The following is a 15,307-nucleotide window of genomic DNA, read 5'->3' on the forward strand; positions in this document are numbered from 1 at the left end:
CATTAGAAGATTGGAATACTAGTGATCATGAACTAATCATTATAAACTCCAACAATGATCCATCTTTACAGAGATCGCTATGATGGAATCTTGACAAGGCAGAATGGGATAAATTTTGTTAGCTAAGAAAAATGAGGGGGATGCAGGACAGGTTGAAAATATTGATGATGCCTTAGACTTACTAAATGTAACTCTTCACAGAGCAGGACTCCATTCAATTTCTAAAACAACAGTTATTCAAATGACGACCAGTCCCCTGGTGGTCTTCAGAAATAACTGCCCTGCACAGAGCCACAAGAAGCTCTCTTAACACGATTTCGTAGATGCCGAATTGATGAGAATCTAATTATATAATAGAAATTTAGGGCACAGTTCTGTCGTGCCATGAAAGAAGCTAGGCGCCAGTCATGGATGTCTTTTGTTTCCCCCATTAACAGTAGAACACCACCATCTTCTGTGTGTAGGAAAGAAAAAAAGATAGATGGTTAATTCACCCCAAACCCACCACCAGTGATGAAGGTGAACGGTCAGTATGTGACTGGATCATTTTTCAAATTTATCATGCAAGTTTGAAGGAGCTCTTGGTCACCAGTATAGGAGCATTGAAGGAAAAATTTAAAATTTTACAACAGGATGTGAAGTGTCTTATAATTCTCCTTTTACTGAAAGAGAATTTGATTCCGCACTTGTTCATTGCAACGATACAGCCCCCGGACCCGATGGAATTCCATATTCAATGATTAAACCTTTACTTTTTTATACAAAGTTATTTATTTTAAGCATTATTAATAGAATATGGCATGATCATATTTACCCAAAAGTTTGAGAACCAGCCATTATTTTAGCCTTTTTTAAACCCGGTATAGACAAGTTTTTAGCAGCAAACTGTCGACCTATTGCATTCACATCTTGTTTATGTAAAATTATAGATACGATGATCAATGCAAGGCTGGTGTTGTACCTTGTAAAGGTTATTTTATCACAAATTCAATGTAGTTTCAGAGAAATTCACTCGACGACTGAGGAGATACTGGCCATGTCTCCACTAAATGTATGGAAAGTGCATAAGATTCCTGGAACATCAATGACTATACTTGCTTCCCAGGATGCCGATGTACCTTTCCATATTACTATTGAAAACAAAATAATTATAGTACGACCATTCGAGCCGAAGCCACTGCAGTGTTTTGTTTTAAATCTGAAGACATCCGTCTAAGGTTCGCAAAAAGTGAGAAATTATGTGGTATTTGCTCCAAATCTTACCATGGAGAATGTGAATTTGGAGAGAACTTGGAGAGAGGTGTTCAAATTGCAACTTGAATCATAAATCCACAGACAAGAGCTGAGAGCTGTATAAGTTGGAAGAAGCTGCCCTTAGCAAAATTAGTGTGGAACATATAAGTGTGGTACATACCAACAGACTATTAAATAAATCAAATACCTATGCCAAGGCATTAAAATCAAACCCATCTAGTACTGCCAATAGCTCTAGAAAAAGAAATATACCCTTTGATAAAATGCCAAATAACGAGGTAAGCATATTACCTCCTGAGGCTTTACCACTTTGTATTAACACTAGGGCATTGCCCATATTTTTGTACAACATTGGTACCCCATCCAAAAAACTAGCACAAACCTCTCTCAGGTTATGTCCTTGCCTGATTTGATGGAGGTTCCACTTAAAAACTAACTTACCTGATGCACCTGTAGTGGGAAAGGTGCAAAAACCCAGAATCCCACCATCTATTAATCATAAAAGAGAGAGACCTCCATCTCTCTCGCACCCTCCTTTGGAAACATTAAAGTTATGACATCAAATAAATTTGATTTGTTGTCTGTTGATGTTTCTAATGAACCAGAAATGAGTGAATAAATCAAAAATTCAAGTTGAGGTCCACCATCCGCATCAACAAATAGATCGAAAGAACACAAAGAAAAACACAAAGGTAAAACCCAACATATCAAGACCATTTCTAAAGAAACCTGCAATAATAATGTTAGATTAAAAAATGCTAATGTGATCATTTCATCCAAGATGTCTTCCCAAAATAATCCATAGTTTTCTCCTGCATTTTGCAATGGAATTGCCAAGGTTTAAGGGCCATATATGATTACCTTGAGATCCAATTCATGAATATTCCCCTATAATTGTGTATGTACTGGAAAGTAAGCTTGATGCTAACACTCCTAGTCCTCGAGAGTATGTTAACTATAAAAAACCATGTAATCAACAAGCATGGAGCCATTGTGGAAGTCTTGCTTGTTCGTCGAGATGTTCCACAAATATCTTTGTCTATTTGTACATTCCTACAAGCAGTGATTGTACTAACTGATATAGGGAAAAATATACAATATGCTCTCTGTACTTACCTCTAAATGATATTTTATATGATGATTAAGTAGTTCAACAATACCCTCCACCTTTTCTCTTACTGGGAGATATGAAAGGTGGACATCATTTATGGGGTTATGTTTTGGCAGACACAAGTTACAGTATTCTCTCATCAATTGGGGAGAATGAGGATGTCAGACTCCTTAATACAGGAGAGCCTACACACTTTCATGTTCAGACAGGTACCTTGTCCTTCATTGACGTATCAGTTGCAAGCTCTAATTGCTTTCTTGATTTCGATTGGAGGACATTAGATGATTGGCATACTACTGATCATGCACCAATCATTTAAAACACCAACAAGGGTTTGCCTCTACAAAGATTGCCACGATGGAATCTTGACAAGGCAGACTGTGTTAAATTTAGAGCTAAGTGAAATCTTGGACAGTGCAGAACAGTTTGAAATTGATGATTCCATAGACCTACAGAATGGAACTCTCCATACAGCAGGAATCAATTCGATTCCCAAAACTACAGGATTATTCAAACGACTACCAGTCCCGTGTGGTTTTCAGAACTAACAGCCTAGCACAGAGCCACCAGAAAATCTGACTAGATTGCGTAGACGCCATACTGATGAAAATTTGATAAAATACAAAAAGTGTAGAGCACAGTTCAGTCATGCCTTGAAAGAAGCTAGATGCCAGTCATGGGTGTCTCTTTTTTTCTCCATTAACGGTAGAACTCCACCATTTTCTGTATGGAGGAAAATTAAAATGATTGCAGGCAAATTTACTCCAAACCCACCACCAGTGTTGAAAGTGAACGGTCAGTATGTGACTGAAGCAAATGTTAGCAACGGCCTGCCTGATCATTTCTCAAATGTATCATGCAAGTGTGTAGCAGCTTCTGGTCACAAGTATAGAATCATCAAAGAAAAGAAAATTTAAAATTTTGCAACAGGAAGGGAAGAATCGTATAATTCTCTTTTTACTGAAAGAGAACTTGATTCCGCCCTTGCTACTTGTAACGATACAGCCCGTGGACCCAATGGCATTCTATATGCAATGATTAAACTTGTACATTCGAATAAAAAGTTATTTATTTTAAACATTATTAATAGGATATGGCATGATCATAGTTACCCAAAAGTTTGGGAACTAGCCATTATTTTAGCCTTTTTCAAACCTGTTAAGGACAAGATTTTTGCAGTTTAAACGTTATAGACGCTGTCCGAAAAAAAGATCTGACAGTAATTTTAGTTTATAGGAAGAGTTTTATACGTTATAGACTCTTATCAGAGAAAAGATAGGGCAGTAATTTAGTGTTATAGATGCATCTTAAAAATTATAGATGTGGTGTGAGCAAAGATCTTTCAGTAATTTTCGCTTCCTCATAGCATTTTAAACTTTATAGATGCTCTCTGAGGTAAGATCTGGCAGTAATTTTGACATCTTGGTTATGTAAAATCTTCGAGAAGATGGTCAATGCAAGGTTGATGTGGTACCTTGAAAAGAAGGGTATTTTATCACCCATTCAATGTGGACTCGGAAAAATGCACTCAACAATTGATGTGTTGATAAGACTGAGTCCTCTATTTGAGCCAGAATTGCAATGATTGCGAGATATGAATGGATTTAAGTTCTTGATAAGTAAAACTATTATTGTCCATTTCTCTCGTATCTGGGGAGTACATTCAGACCCGGATTATCATCATCATATACATTAAAGGTCAACGGATCCCACATGTAAGTGAAGCTAAGTTTTTAGGTTTGTTATTTGATTTTAGGCTTACATGAGTGTCTCACTTGAAAGCATTAAAAGTTGAATGTCTCTAGGCTCTGAATATTTTAAAAGTATTGTCCCATACATCAATGGGGGAACACCGCAATACTATTCTAAAATTATACAAGGCCTTTATGTTCTCCAAAATTAGTTATGGATGTGAAATATACTCATCAGCCACCCCAAGCCGATTAAAGATATTAGATTCAATACATTATGCTGGTATTAGATTGTCCACAGGAGCGTTTAGAACCTCGCCTATCTCAAGCCTCCTTGTTGATGCTGGAGAGTTACCTCTAGACCTTTACCGCATTAACGTGCTTCCATTTAAGGTATCATCAACGCCTTTATGGAAATTGCCAGAGGTATCTTTTTGTAAATCCTTTTTTAGAGTTAAGAAGAATTTTACAAGCTTAGAATTCAGGTATCTTTTTATGGAACATGTTGTAGAACATAGGGGATCGACTTTTATATATACTGATGGCTCCAAATCTGAAGCTGGTGTTGGATTTGGAGTACAGAGTAATGGTTTTAATTGTAGAGGTGCACTTCTATATGCCGTCCGATCAAACGTTATAGAATCTGGCTTGAGAAAACTCTGGCAGTAATATTTGTATTCTAAAAGCGTTTTAAAGGATTTAGATAGTTTACGCAAAGTCCTGGGAATGATTTTAGTCTTCTAAAAGCATTTCAAAATCCATAGGTGATTTATGATCATAGATCGTGCAGAAATTTTAATCATTTGGAAGAGTTGTAACTTTATAAAACCTGTCTGAGAAATTAGCTAGCGGAAATTTTGTTCTTTTTCAGCATTTTAAATATTCCAGATGCATTCTGAGCAAAGATAGGGCAGTAATTTCAGTCTTAAGGGAGCGTTTTAAAAGTTATAGATGAAGTCCGAGCAAAGATCTGGCAGTGATTCTAGTATTCTGGAAGTGTTTTAAACCTTATAAATGATGTCTGAGCAAAGATTTGGCAGGAATTCTACCCTTCTCGTAGCATTTTCAACATTACAGATGGTGTCTGAGCAAAGATAGGGCAGTAATTTTAGTCTTCTGGGAGCAGTTTAAACGTTATAGACGCTGTCCGAAAAAAAGATCTGACAGTAATTTTAGTTTTTAGGAAGTTTTATACGTTATAGACTCTTATCAGAGAAAAGATAGGGCAGTAATTTAGTGTTATGGATGCATCTTAAACATTATAGATGTGGTGTGAGCAAAGATCTTTCAGTAATTTTCGCTTTCTCATAGCATTTTAAACTTTATAGATGCTCTCTGAGGTAAGATCTGGCAGTAATTTTAGCCTTTTGGAAAAGTTTTAAATGTTATAGATGCTCTGGGAGCAATGATCTTGCAGTAGTTTCAGTTTTCATGGAATGTTTTAAACGTTATAGATGCTGTGAGCAAAATACTGGCAATAATTTTCAACCTTACAGGTGCAGTCTGAGCAAAGTTTTGACAGTGATTTTAGTCGTGGAAGTATTTTGAATGTTATAAATACTGTTTGAGCAAATATCTTGCTGTAATTTTAATCTTTTGGATGCGTTTTAAATGTTATGGATCGTCTCTCAAGTTCGGGTGGTAATTTTAGTCTTCAGGCATATTAAATATCATAGATTCAGTTGTGGCAAAGATCTGGCATTGATTTTATTATTCTGACCCCCCCCCCCTCCGATGCTGAAGCCTTGACAAGGATGGGGGGCTTAGGGATTAGCTACTTGGCTCTAATGAACAATGGGAACTGCTTTCCCACTGGACCTCGGTGTCCAATTGCTGATCCAACTAAATTAGTCAGCACTTTCTCTCCTTTCTTTAGAGTACTTCTTTTATTCTCCCATCTCTTCCTCTTGGACATGAACTTGTTGACGACTTTGGCTTGTATGACTTTGATTTTGACTGCTTCTTTGGATTTGGCACAGGGTGGGATTGATGGCATAACATCTCAACCTGTAAAAATTTAGACGCCATCACTTTCAGGCAGACACTATTGGGTACAGACCAAGTCTGTTAAGACTAGGGCTCCAGTGATCAGGTTTTAAGTCGCCCATATTTGCAATTAATGGGTGACGCCAGGCATTGGAATCGTCGGTGGGAGGGGATAACTAACCCCACTGACCAGTTTACGTCCTCCTAAAGAGAGGCAGCCCCTCTATAGTAGAGGACTGGTCCCCGCTGAAGCCTCTTCTCGTGTTGGGCCACATGGGATAGGAGGACTGATTTCTTTCGATAAGAGATCGATAACCCTGCTTGTTAACTTTTAAACATCTCTATTGACGGCCTGGAAACTCTAAAGGACTATGCTACTTATGCTCATAAACAAAGTATTTGGGTTACATGGAGAAATTGCGAAATCTTCATGTCATTCAGATTCCCAAAGGAACTAAATATGAGTGCTGTATAAATCCTTTTAATAATATGGTTACATCAAAGAAATTATAATGAGTCTTGAACGTGACAAGTGTGATTCATGGGTATTATTTGATAACCATGATGAAGCATTCAATGCAATCAGTAATATCATGAATATTAAAATCAATAATTTGATTGTCAAGGGTTCTCTTTGCTATTGGGTACCTAAGGATCAGGATGTATACAAACCTTCAGATTGGATTGATAAAGGTATAGAGGTAATTGTACCGACCCAGAGAAAGCCAAAACCACCAAAGTGGCGTGTTGCTCAGTCAAAAGGGAGTACTGGAAATGATTATAAGATATGTCAATTTCTTCCAAAGAAAGTAAGTACCATCGCACCAGGAGATATATCTACGTATGGAAAGAACAGTTTCCTCATAAGTGCCAAATCAGAAACTCAGTCTGTTATCCTTTCCAATTTGAATACAGAATGATGACATAAAGCTGGATGTGAAACCCCATCTAAACTTCAGTTATGGAAGGGGAGTAGTTTTCAATAGAGACTTAAACGAGTTTACAGAAGAGGAAATATTAGCCATGTATCAGTTAACTGTGGAAAGTGCAATAAGTCCCTGGAACGTTAATGATTATCCTATCCTGACTTTCCCTGATGCTGAGATGTCTTTCTACATTTACAAAGAAAATTAACGGATTAAAGTTTAAACTTTTAAGCAGAACCCACTGCAATCTTTTAATTGCATCAATTGAAAGTTTGCAAGAATGATAGAATGTGTAGTACTTGCTCCAATGTTTACCATGGACAATGTACACTATAGGCCAATTGTATAAACTGCAATTAGAATCATAAATGTACTAAGGAGATCTACCAGCAATATTACTTGGAAGAGGCTGCCCTCAATAAATCCAGTATCGAACACACAGGTGTGTGGCCTGCCAAGAGACTATAGAGTAAATCCACAAGTTATGCAAAGTTATTGAATTCAGGAGGAAAAAATGAGGCAGGAGACATCCAAGCCAACTATTACTGTCTGTATTCAACCCCAAAAAATTGCTATCTTCTGGTAAAATTCTAGAGGATTAGACAAGAATATCACCCAAGGCCTTGCTCACCTCTATTGAACCTTTGTCCCCCTTTACAAGGGATAATACTAGCCTCTCTCAGGCTATATCTTTGCCTGATTTGATGAAGGTTCCACATAAAACATAGTTATCAGGTGCACCTGTAGTGGGGTAAACACCAAAACCTAACAAATCCCTACCTGTCAATAGGATAAGAGAGACTCCATCTCTCTCACCGCCATCCATTATAAACACCAAAGTTATGACAGCAAATAGATATGATGTTCTGTGTTGATATTTCAGATCAACATGAAAACTTGAATCATTCGAAAAATCAAGTTGAGGTCGACCATCCCCCGCAAGAACTAGGTAAGAGGAACACTGAAAAGGCTAATATAAAACCTAATCTATCAAGACCCACACTTAAGAAGCCTACAGAAAATATTTTCAAATCCAAAACTGTCAATGGGAAGACCTCCAGAAAATAATACATAGTTTTCGCCTCCATTTTGCTATGGAATTATCGGGGTTTAAGGGCCAAATATTAAGAACTTAAACTTTTAATTCACAAGCATTTCTCCATAATTGTATGTCTAAATATTAAGAACTTAAACTCTTAATTCACAAGCATTTCTCCATAATTGTATGTCTACAAGAAAGCAAGCTTGATGCTAATACTCTTTGTCCTCGCGAATATGTTAGCTGTAGGACACTATATGATCACAGAATAGGGAGCCATGGCGGATGCTTCTTATACGTTCGTCAAGATGTTGCACAAATACCCTTATCTATTCTTACACCTCTGCAGCCAGTGGTTGTAGAAATTGATAAAGGGAGAAAATATACAATCTGCTCTCTGTACTTGCCTCCAAATGATAACATATCTTAGGATAATTTAGTACAGGTGATTACACATCTCCCTCAACCCTTTCTTTAACCTGGAGATTTGAATGGTAGACATCTTTTGTGGGGTGATGCTTTAGCAAACACCAGGGGCAAAATTATATTATTAGTTGTGAAAAACGAGGATGTCGAACTCCTCAATACAGGCGAGCCCACATACTTCCATATTTAGACAGGTACCTTGTCATGCATTGACATTTCAGTTGCAAGCTCTAACTGCCTTCTTGATTTCGATTGGAGGATGTTAGAAGATTGGCTTACTAGTGATCATGCACTAATCATTATAAACACCAACAAGGGTCCACCTTTACAAATATCGCCACGATGGAATCCTGACAAGGCAGGCTAGCTAAAATTTCTTGAGCTAAGTGAAATCGAGTGTAGTGCAGAACAGTTTGAAAGTATTGATGATTCCATAGACCTACTGAATGGTACTCTCCATACAGCAGGAGTCAGTTCGATTCACAAAACCACAGGATTATTCAAAAGACGACTAGTCCGTGGTGGTCTTCAGAATTAACTGTCTTGTACAGAGCTACCAGAAAATCTCTGCCTAGAGTGCGTAGACACCATACAGATGAAAATTTGATAACATACAGTTCAGTGTAGAGTACAGTTCAGTGTAGAGTACAGTTCAGTCTTGCCATGAAAAAAGGTAAGCGTCAATCTTGGGTATCTTTTGTTTCCTCAGTCAACAGTAGAACACCACGATCTTCTGTATGGAGGGAAATAAAAATAATTGTCTGTAAATTTGCCCCAAACCCCCACCAGTGTTGAGGGTGAACGATCAGTATGTGACTGGAGCAAAAGCTGTTAGCAATGCCCTGGCTGATCATTTTTCAAATGTATTATGCAAGTGTGAAGGAGCTCCTGGTCACTAGTATAGGAGTATTGAAAAAAAGAAAATTTTAAATTTTGCAACAATTGATGAGGCGTATAATTCTCTTTTTACTGAAAAAGAATTTGATTCCACACTTGCTAATTGTAATGATACAGCCCCTGGACCTGATGGAATTCCATATGCAATGATTAAACATGGACATTTTAATATAAAGTTATTTATTTCAAGCATTATTAATAAAATAAGGCATGATTATAGTTATCCAAGTGTTTGTGAACTAGCCATTATTTTAGCCTTCTTAAAGGCCAGTAAGAACAAGTTTTTAGCAGCAAACTACCGACCTATTGCATTGACATCTTGATGTGTTGATACGACTTGAGTCTTCTATTTGTGAAGCCTCTGCTTCCAAACAACGCCATAGGACATTTTTTTTTTACCTTGAAAAGGCGTATGATACCACATAGATATGGTATACTTAAAACAATTCATTAATTGGGAGATGCTATGTGAACAAAGATCTGGCAGTAATCTTATTCTTCTGGAAATTTTTATATTTCATAAAGGCTTTTGGAGCGAAGCGTTTTAAACTTTTATGACGAGAGCTAGACATGCCACATTTATAGAAATGAAATTATAAATATTTAAAGATCTTTTGATTATTGTTCAAGGAATGTCCCCCCCCCCCCCCCCCCCAGATGCTGAAGTTGTCCTCCGATGTTCGGTGGGAATTGCTTTCCCACAGGTCCTTGGTGACAAGATGCCGATCTAACCAAATTAGTCAGCACTTTCTCTTTTCCTTTTGTTTTTTTAATTTTTTCTCCCCTCTCCAACTCTTAGGCATGAATTTGTTGGTGACTTTGGCTTGTTTGATTATGGTTGTGCTGCCTCTTTGGATTTGGCGCTGGTGGAATGGACGGACAGCATGCCATCTCAAAAGAACTAGAGTACCCGACGTGCCCGAGCGAGGGGAAAGTCTTACGTCAAACCTTTCCCTCAGTGATGGGTCTGATGTTGACAGCCATCATGACGCCTTAAGTGCTGAGGGCGGGGTGTATATCTGGATATGGCCCCTAGGACGATCCTAATTTGAGGGATGACCCTGTCCTCTAAGTGTGGCTCCTTTGTGTGTGGGTGGAATATCCAGATGAAATTAGTCTTCTTGTCATTATGGCGACCCCAACAAAAACCATTGATGACCAATCCGGTTCTTCTCCGATTTTGGCTATAAATAATTCTAAGAGCTCCATTGTTATTATTATGGACCCATATGAGGAACTTATAAAAATAGTAATCCTGTTAGTTAAGTCAGTGCCTTTTGACTGGAGTTTTTATGATATCCACAAGGAGTTTTCATAACTTGGACTAATAAAAGAAATCAGGAATATACTTGGCAGTGATAATAAACTCTTTGAAAACTGGATTATTTTTGATAAATTAACAAAAGCCCATAGAGCATACAAGGAATTTAATTGAGTTACAATGAAAGTTAAGCTTTCAAAGGCAGAAGAGGTACCTAGGTCTCTAGATGTATATAGACCTCATAATGAACCTGAAGATCCTAGAATAACAAATATCTCGATCACCAAATTCAGCTAAGTGGTTAATTATTACCACAAAAAGCAAGAGAGGCAACCTTTTCAAGGTGAAGAGGTTAGTAAACCAAAAAATTGGTAATGTAAACAGACCAGAGATATCTCATTTTTGACGTACCAGTTTTCTGGTGAATACCAAAACAGACGGACAAGCATTAATGCTTCTTAATCTTAGGCTTGCTCCCGATGGAATAATAAAACGAATAAAACCTTACTTCAACTTCATCTATGCAAAAGGGGTTTTTATTATTATCATTATTATTATTATTATTATTATTATTATTATTATTATTATTATTACTTGCTAAGTTACAAACCTAGTTGGAAAAGCAGGAGGCTATAAGCCCAGGGGCTCCAACAGGGAAAATAGCCTAGTGAGGAAAGGAAACAAAGAAAAATGAAATTTTTGAGAAGAGTAACATTTAAATCAATATCTCCTATAGAACCCCAACGCAAGGCAGTGGAAGACCATGCTATAGAGGCTATGGCACCACCCAAGACTAGAGAACAATAGTTTTATTTTGGAATATCTTTTTCCCAGAAGATCTGCTTACCATAGCTAATGAGTGCCATCCACCCTTAACAAGAGGAAAGCACCCACTGAACAACCACAGTGCAGTAACCCCTTGAATGAGGAAGAATTGTTTGGTAATTTCATTGTTGTCAGGTGTATGAGAATCTGTAATGAATAGACCAAGACCCCTGGCTAGGGGTGGATATACAGTCCAGCCCGTTCCAACCCTTCTTTCAACTATACCTCTTGATAGTAATAGAGTTAGCGCGGGAGGTAGAAGCCAAAATGTTATATTATTTTTTCGGGGAAAAGCCATGTCTAGGGCACCTAATATCAGGGGGACTAGTCAATTTCCGAATCCTCCAATCATGATGGGCATAACTATAAAGAAAATTATAATAAAAGCATGGGCTTTAACGATTACGTTGTAGATTTGATCATTTCCAATGAGAGTGCCTGGCTGGCCTAGCTCAGCTCGAATTAGAATTCTAAGAGAAGTTCCCACTATCCCTGCCCAGGCTCCAAAAATGAAATATAGTGTGCCAATGTCTTTATGATTTGTGGAAAAAAGTCATCGTTGCGTGAGTAAGAGGCTGATAAAGGCAATAAACTGTAAATTTATTTATGAGAGTATCTCTCTTTACTTCGGCTTTTTAGTGTAATTAAAACGTCAGGCTGCAATCCTGAAAATGTAGGCATACCTGAGCTTAGGGTTTAAGGGGCTTAACTCTTATTGGGAACTTTGAAGGCTTCTAGTTTATTTAACTTAAAACCCTAAATAGGAATGAAAGTTATAAGTGGGAACAATATGGGCAGAAAATTAATGTCTAATTTTAGTTGGTCCTTGTTCAGTAAATCTTTGATTTCGTCTGGTTTTGGGGGATGTAAGTGTAATTGAAGTGATTGCAAGTCGGACATAATAAAAAAGACTGATTAGGGCAGTTATCGTTAAAACTGCACTTCATGTGAAAGATTGTTGGTCGATTAGTGTTGTAATAACCATTATTTTAGGTAGAAATCCTTAGGAATGGAGGCAACCCTCTTAGAAAAAATAGGGATGAAAAAACCATTTTATTGAAATGTGAGATCGAAATATTAGCAAGCTGTTTTACATGAAAAGTTTGGGTATAATTAAAGGGGATAATTAACGAGAGAGAAATGATCGTGTATGTAAAAATGTAGTGCACTCATAAGTTAGTCCTGGAAGACATGGCGGCCAATATTCAGGCTGTGATTAATAGAAGAGAATGCTATTAGTTTACGAAGTAGGGTTTGATTTAAACCTCCTAGCCCGCCTATTAGAGCTGATAAGATTGAAACTATGATCAGTATGGGTCTAATTTGATCACACAGGATATAGGAAGTCAAGACAAGAGGGGCGATCTTCTGAAAAGTTATAAGGATGATACAGTTTGATCAGGACATTCCTTGTATAATGTTTGGGAGTCAAAAGTGAAGGGGGGCCGCAGCCATTTTTAGCATCAGGGAGCAAAAAATTAGAATTTTAGGTGTAAAAGTGAATACAAGTATTGTAGTAACACTTGCAAGGAAGGTTGCAGAGCCTAAAGCTTGGATTAAAAAGTATTTAATTGCTGAGGAAAAACTATTATGTTTCGAGGCAATAAGAGGAATGAATGAAAGATGATTTAATTCTAGTCCTAGTCAGGCTATAAACCAGGAAGAGGCTGAAATCGAGATGATAGTTTCTACTACTAATGTGGACGAAAATATAAGTATTTCAGGAGAAAGAATAGGTATTGAAAGGAGAATAATTCTTCATAGACGGGGTAGGAGCCCATAAGCTTAACTTGGTTTATCTTTTCTGTCTACGTTTTAGTGTAAAGGCACGTGAAGTTTTGATCTTCAAGGGAATGGTGTGACTCCATTAAATGTAATTTGTTCAATTAAAAGGTGAGTGGGACAATAGCAGAAAGGCCAACTTTCATTATCCGCCCTATCAAGGCGACCTTTTTATCAAGCATGCTATTAATATAAAATCATGAACGTTTTCATTTTCTATTCAAAAGAAAAAAAAATTTTATAGAAAAAGGGAAAGTGAACAGTAACCAGAGAGAAGGACCTAATGTAATACTGTCTGGCCAGTCAAATGACCCCATCACTCTCTAGTGATTTGGAAGGTATTTAAAGTGCCCTATTCATCAATGATTATTTTAAATTTTGTGAATTCTTACTTCCCTCCAGACATTGTTTTTGACAGTGAAATTGTTAGAGGTCGTCCATATAGACAGTGCGCTTCAGTGTTTTAATTGTTTTGGTTTTGGGCACTCCTCCCGTATTCGCACTAGCAATAAATTATGTGGATTGTGCGCCCAACCTGAGTATGGGGAGTGTTCAACACCTGTAGTGTCTGAAATGCAAGGGTTACCATCAGGCCCGTGATAAAGAATGGCCTGTATTGAAGAAAGAGCAAGAGGCATTGACGAAATCTATTACAGAACACATCAGTGTTGGACATGCATAGAAGCTATTAGTGAAAAAATCTTGTACAGATGCAGTGAAGAGTTCTCTAGTCGGGCTCCTTGGGCTCCCCTCGTTGTGGCTCCTCTGACCCCCCTTGGTGGGGATCCCCCAGCACCCTCTGGTGGGACTCCTCTGCCCCCTTCTGGTAGGGCTCCTCCGGCCCCCCGCTGGTGGGACCCCATGGCCCCGTTCTGGCGTGGGTCCGTTGCCCCCTCTGGTGAGGCTGCTCTTGCCCCCACTGTTGGGGGTCCTCTTGCCCCCACTGTTGTGCCTTGTCCTGTCCCCGCTGTTGTGGCTGCTCCTGCCCCTACTGTTGTGGCTGCTCCTGCCCCTACTGTTGTGGCTGCTCCTGCCTCTACTGTTGTGGCTGCTGCTGCCCCCTCCGGTGGGGCTGCTGTTGCCCCCTCCGGTGGGGCTGCTGCTGCCCCCTCCGGTGGGGCTGCTGCTGCCCCCTCGGGTGGGGCTGCTGCTGCCCCCTCCGGTGGGGCTGCTGCTGCCCCCTCCGGTGGGGCTGCTGCTGCCCCCTCGGGTGGGGCTGCTGCTGCCCCCTCCGGTGGGGCTGCTGATGCCCCCTCCGGTGGGGCTGCTGCTGCCCCCTCCGGTGGGGCTGCTGCTGCCCCCTCGGGTGGGGCTGCCTCTGACCCCTCGGGTGGGGCTGCCGCTGCCCCCTCGGGTGGGGCTGCCGCTGCCCCCTCGGGTGGGGCTGCCCCTACCCCTATGGTGGGGCTGCTCCTGCCCCCTCTGGTGGGGCTGCTCCTGCCCCCTCTGGTGGGTCTGCTCCTGCCGCCTCTGGTGGGACTGCCCCTGCCGCCTCTGGTGGGACTGCCCCTACCCCTCTAGTGGGGCTGCCCCTACCCCTCTGGTGGGGCTGCTCCTGTCCCCTCTGGTGGGGCTGCTCTTGGCCCCTCTGGTGGGGCTGCCCCTACCCCTCTGGTGGGGCCCCTCCTGGCACCTCTGGTGGGTCTTCTCCTGCTCCTTCTGGTGGGTCTTCTCCTATTCCTTATGGTGGGTCTTCTCCTGCCCCCTCTGGTGGGGCTGCTCTTGCCCCCTCTTGTGGGGCAGGTCCTGCCCCCTCTGGTGGGGCCCCTCCTGGCCCCTCTGGCGAAGCTTCTCCTTCTCCTTCTGGTGGGTCTTCTCCTGCTCCTTCTGGTGGGTCTTCTCCGGACCCTCTGGGGGGCAGCTCCTGCCCCTACTGTTGTGGCTGCTGCTGCCCCCTCCGGTGGGGCTGCTGCTGCCCCCTCCGGTGGGGCTGCTGCTGCCCCCTCCGGTGGGGCTGCTGCTGCCCCCTCCGGTGGGGCTGCTGCTGCCCCCTCCGGTGGGGCTGCTGCTGCCCCCTCCGGTGGGGCTGCTGCTGCTCCTTCCGGTGGGGCTGCTGCTGCCCCCTCCGGTGGGGCTGTTGCTGCCCCCTCCGGTGGGGCTGCTGCTGCC

The 15,307-nt window shown here is 40.6% G+C and overlaps 1 pseudogene; it reads right to left on the bottom strand.

The window, feature by feature from the left end:
* Positions 1-12,585: 12,585 nt before the first annotated feature.
* On the bottom strand, positions 12,586-13,515 carry LOC137637427 (NADH-ubiquinone oxidoreductase chain 2-like; annotated as a pseudogene).
* Positions 13,516-15,307: the final 1,792 nt, after the last annotated feature.

This window comes from Palaemon carinicauda, unplaced genomic scaffold (assembly GCF_036898095.1).
Source record: "Palaemon carinicauda isolate YSFRI2023 unplaced genomic scaffold, ASM3689809v2 scaffold724, whole genome shotgun sequence".
Classification (NCBI taxonomy): Eukaryota; Metazoa; Arthropoda; class Malacostraca; order Decapoda; family Palaemonidae; genus Palaemon; species Palaemon carinicauda.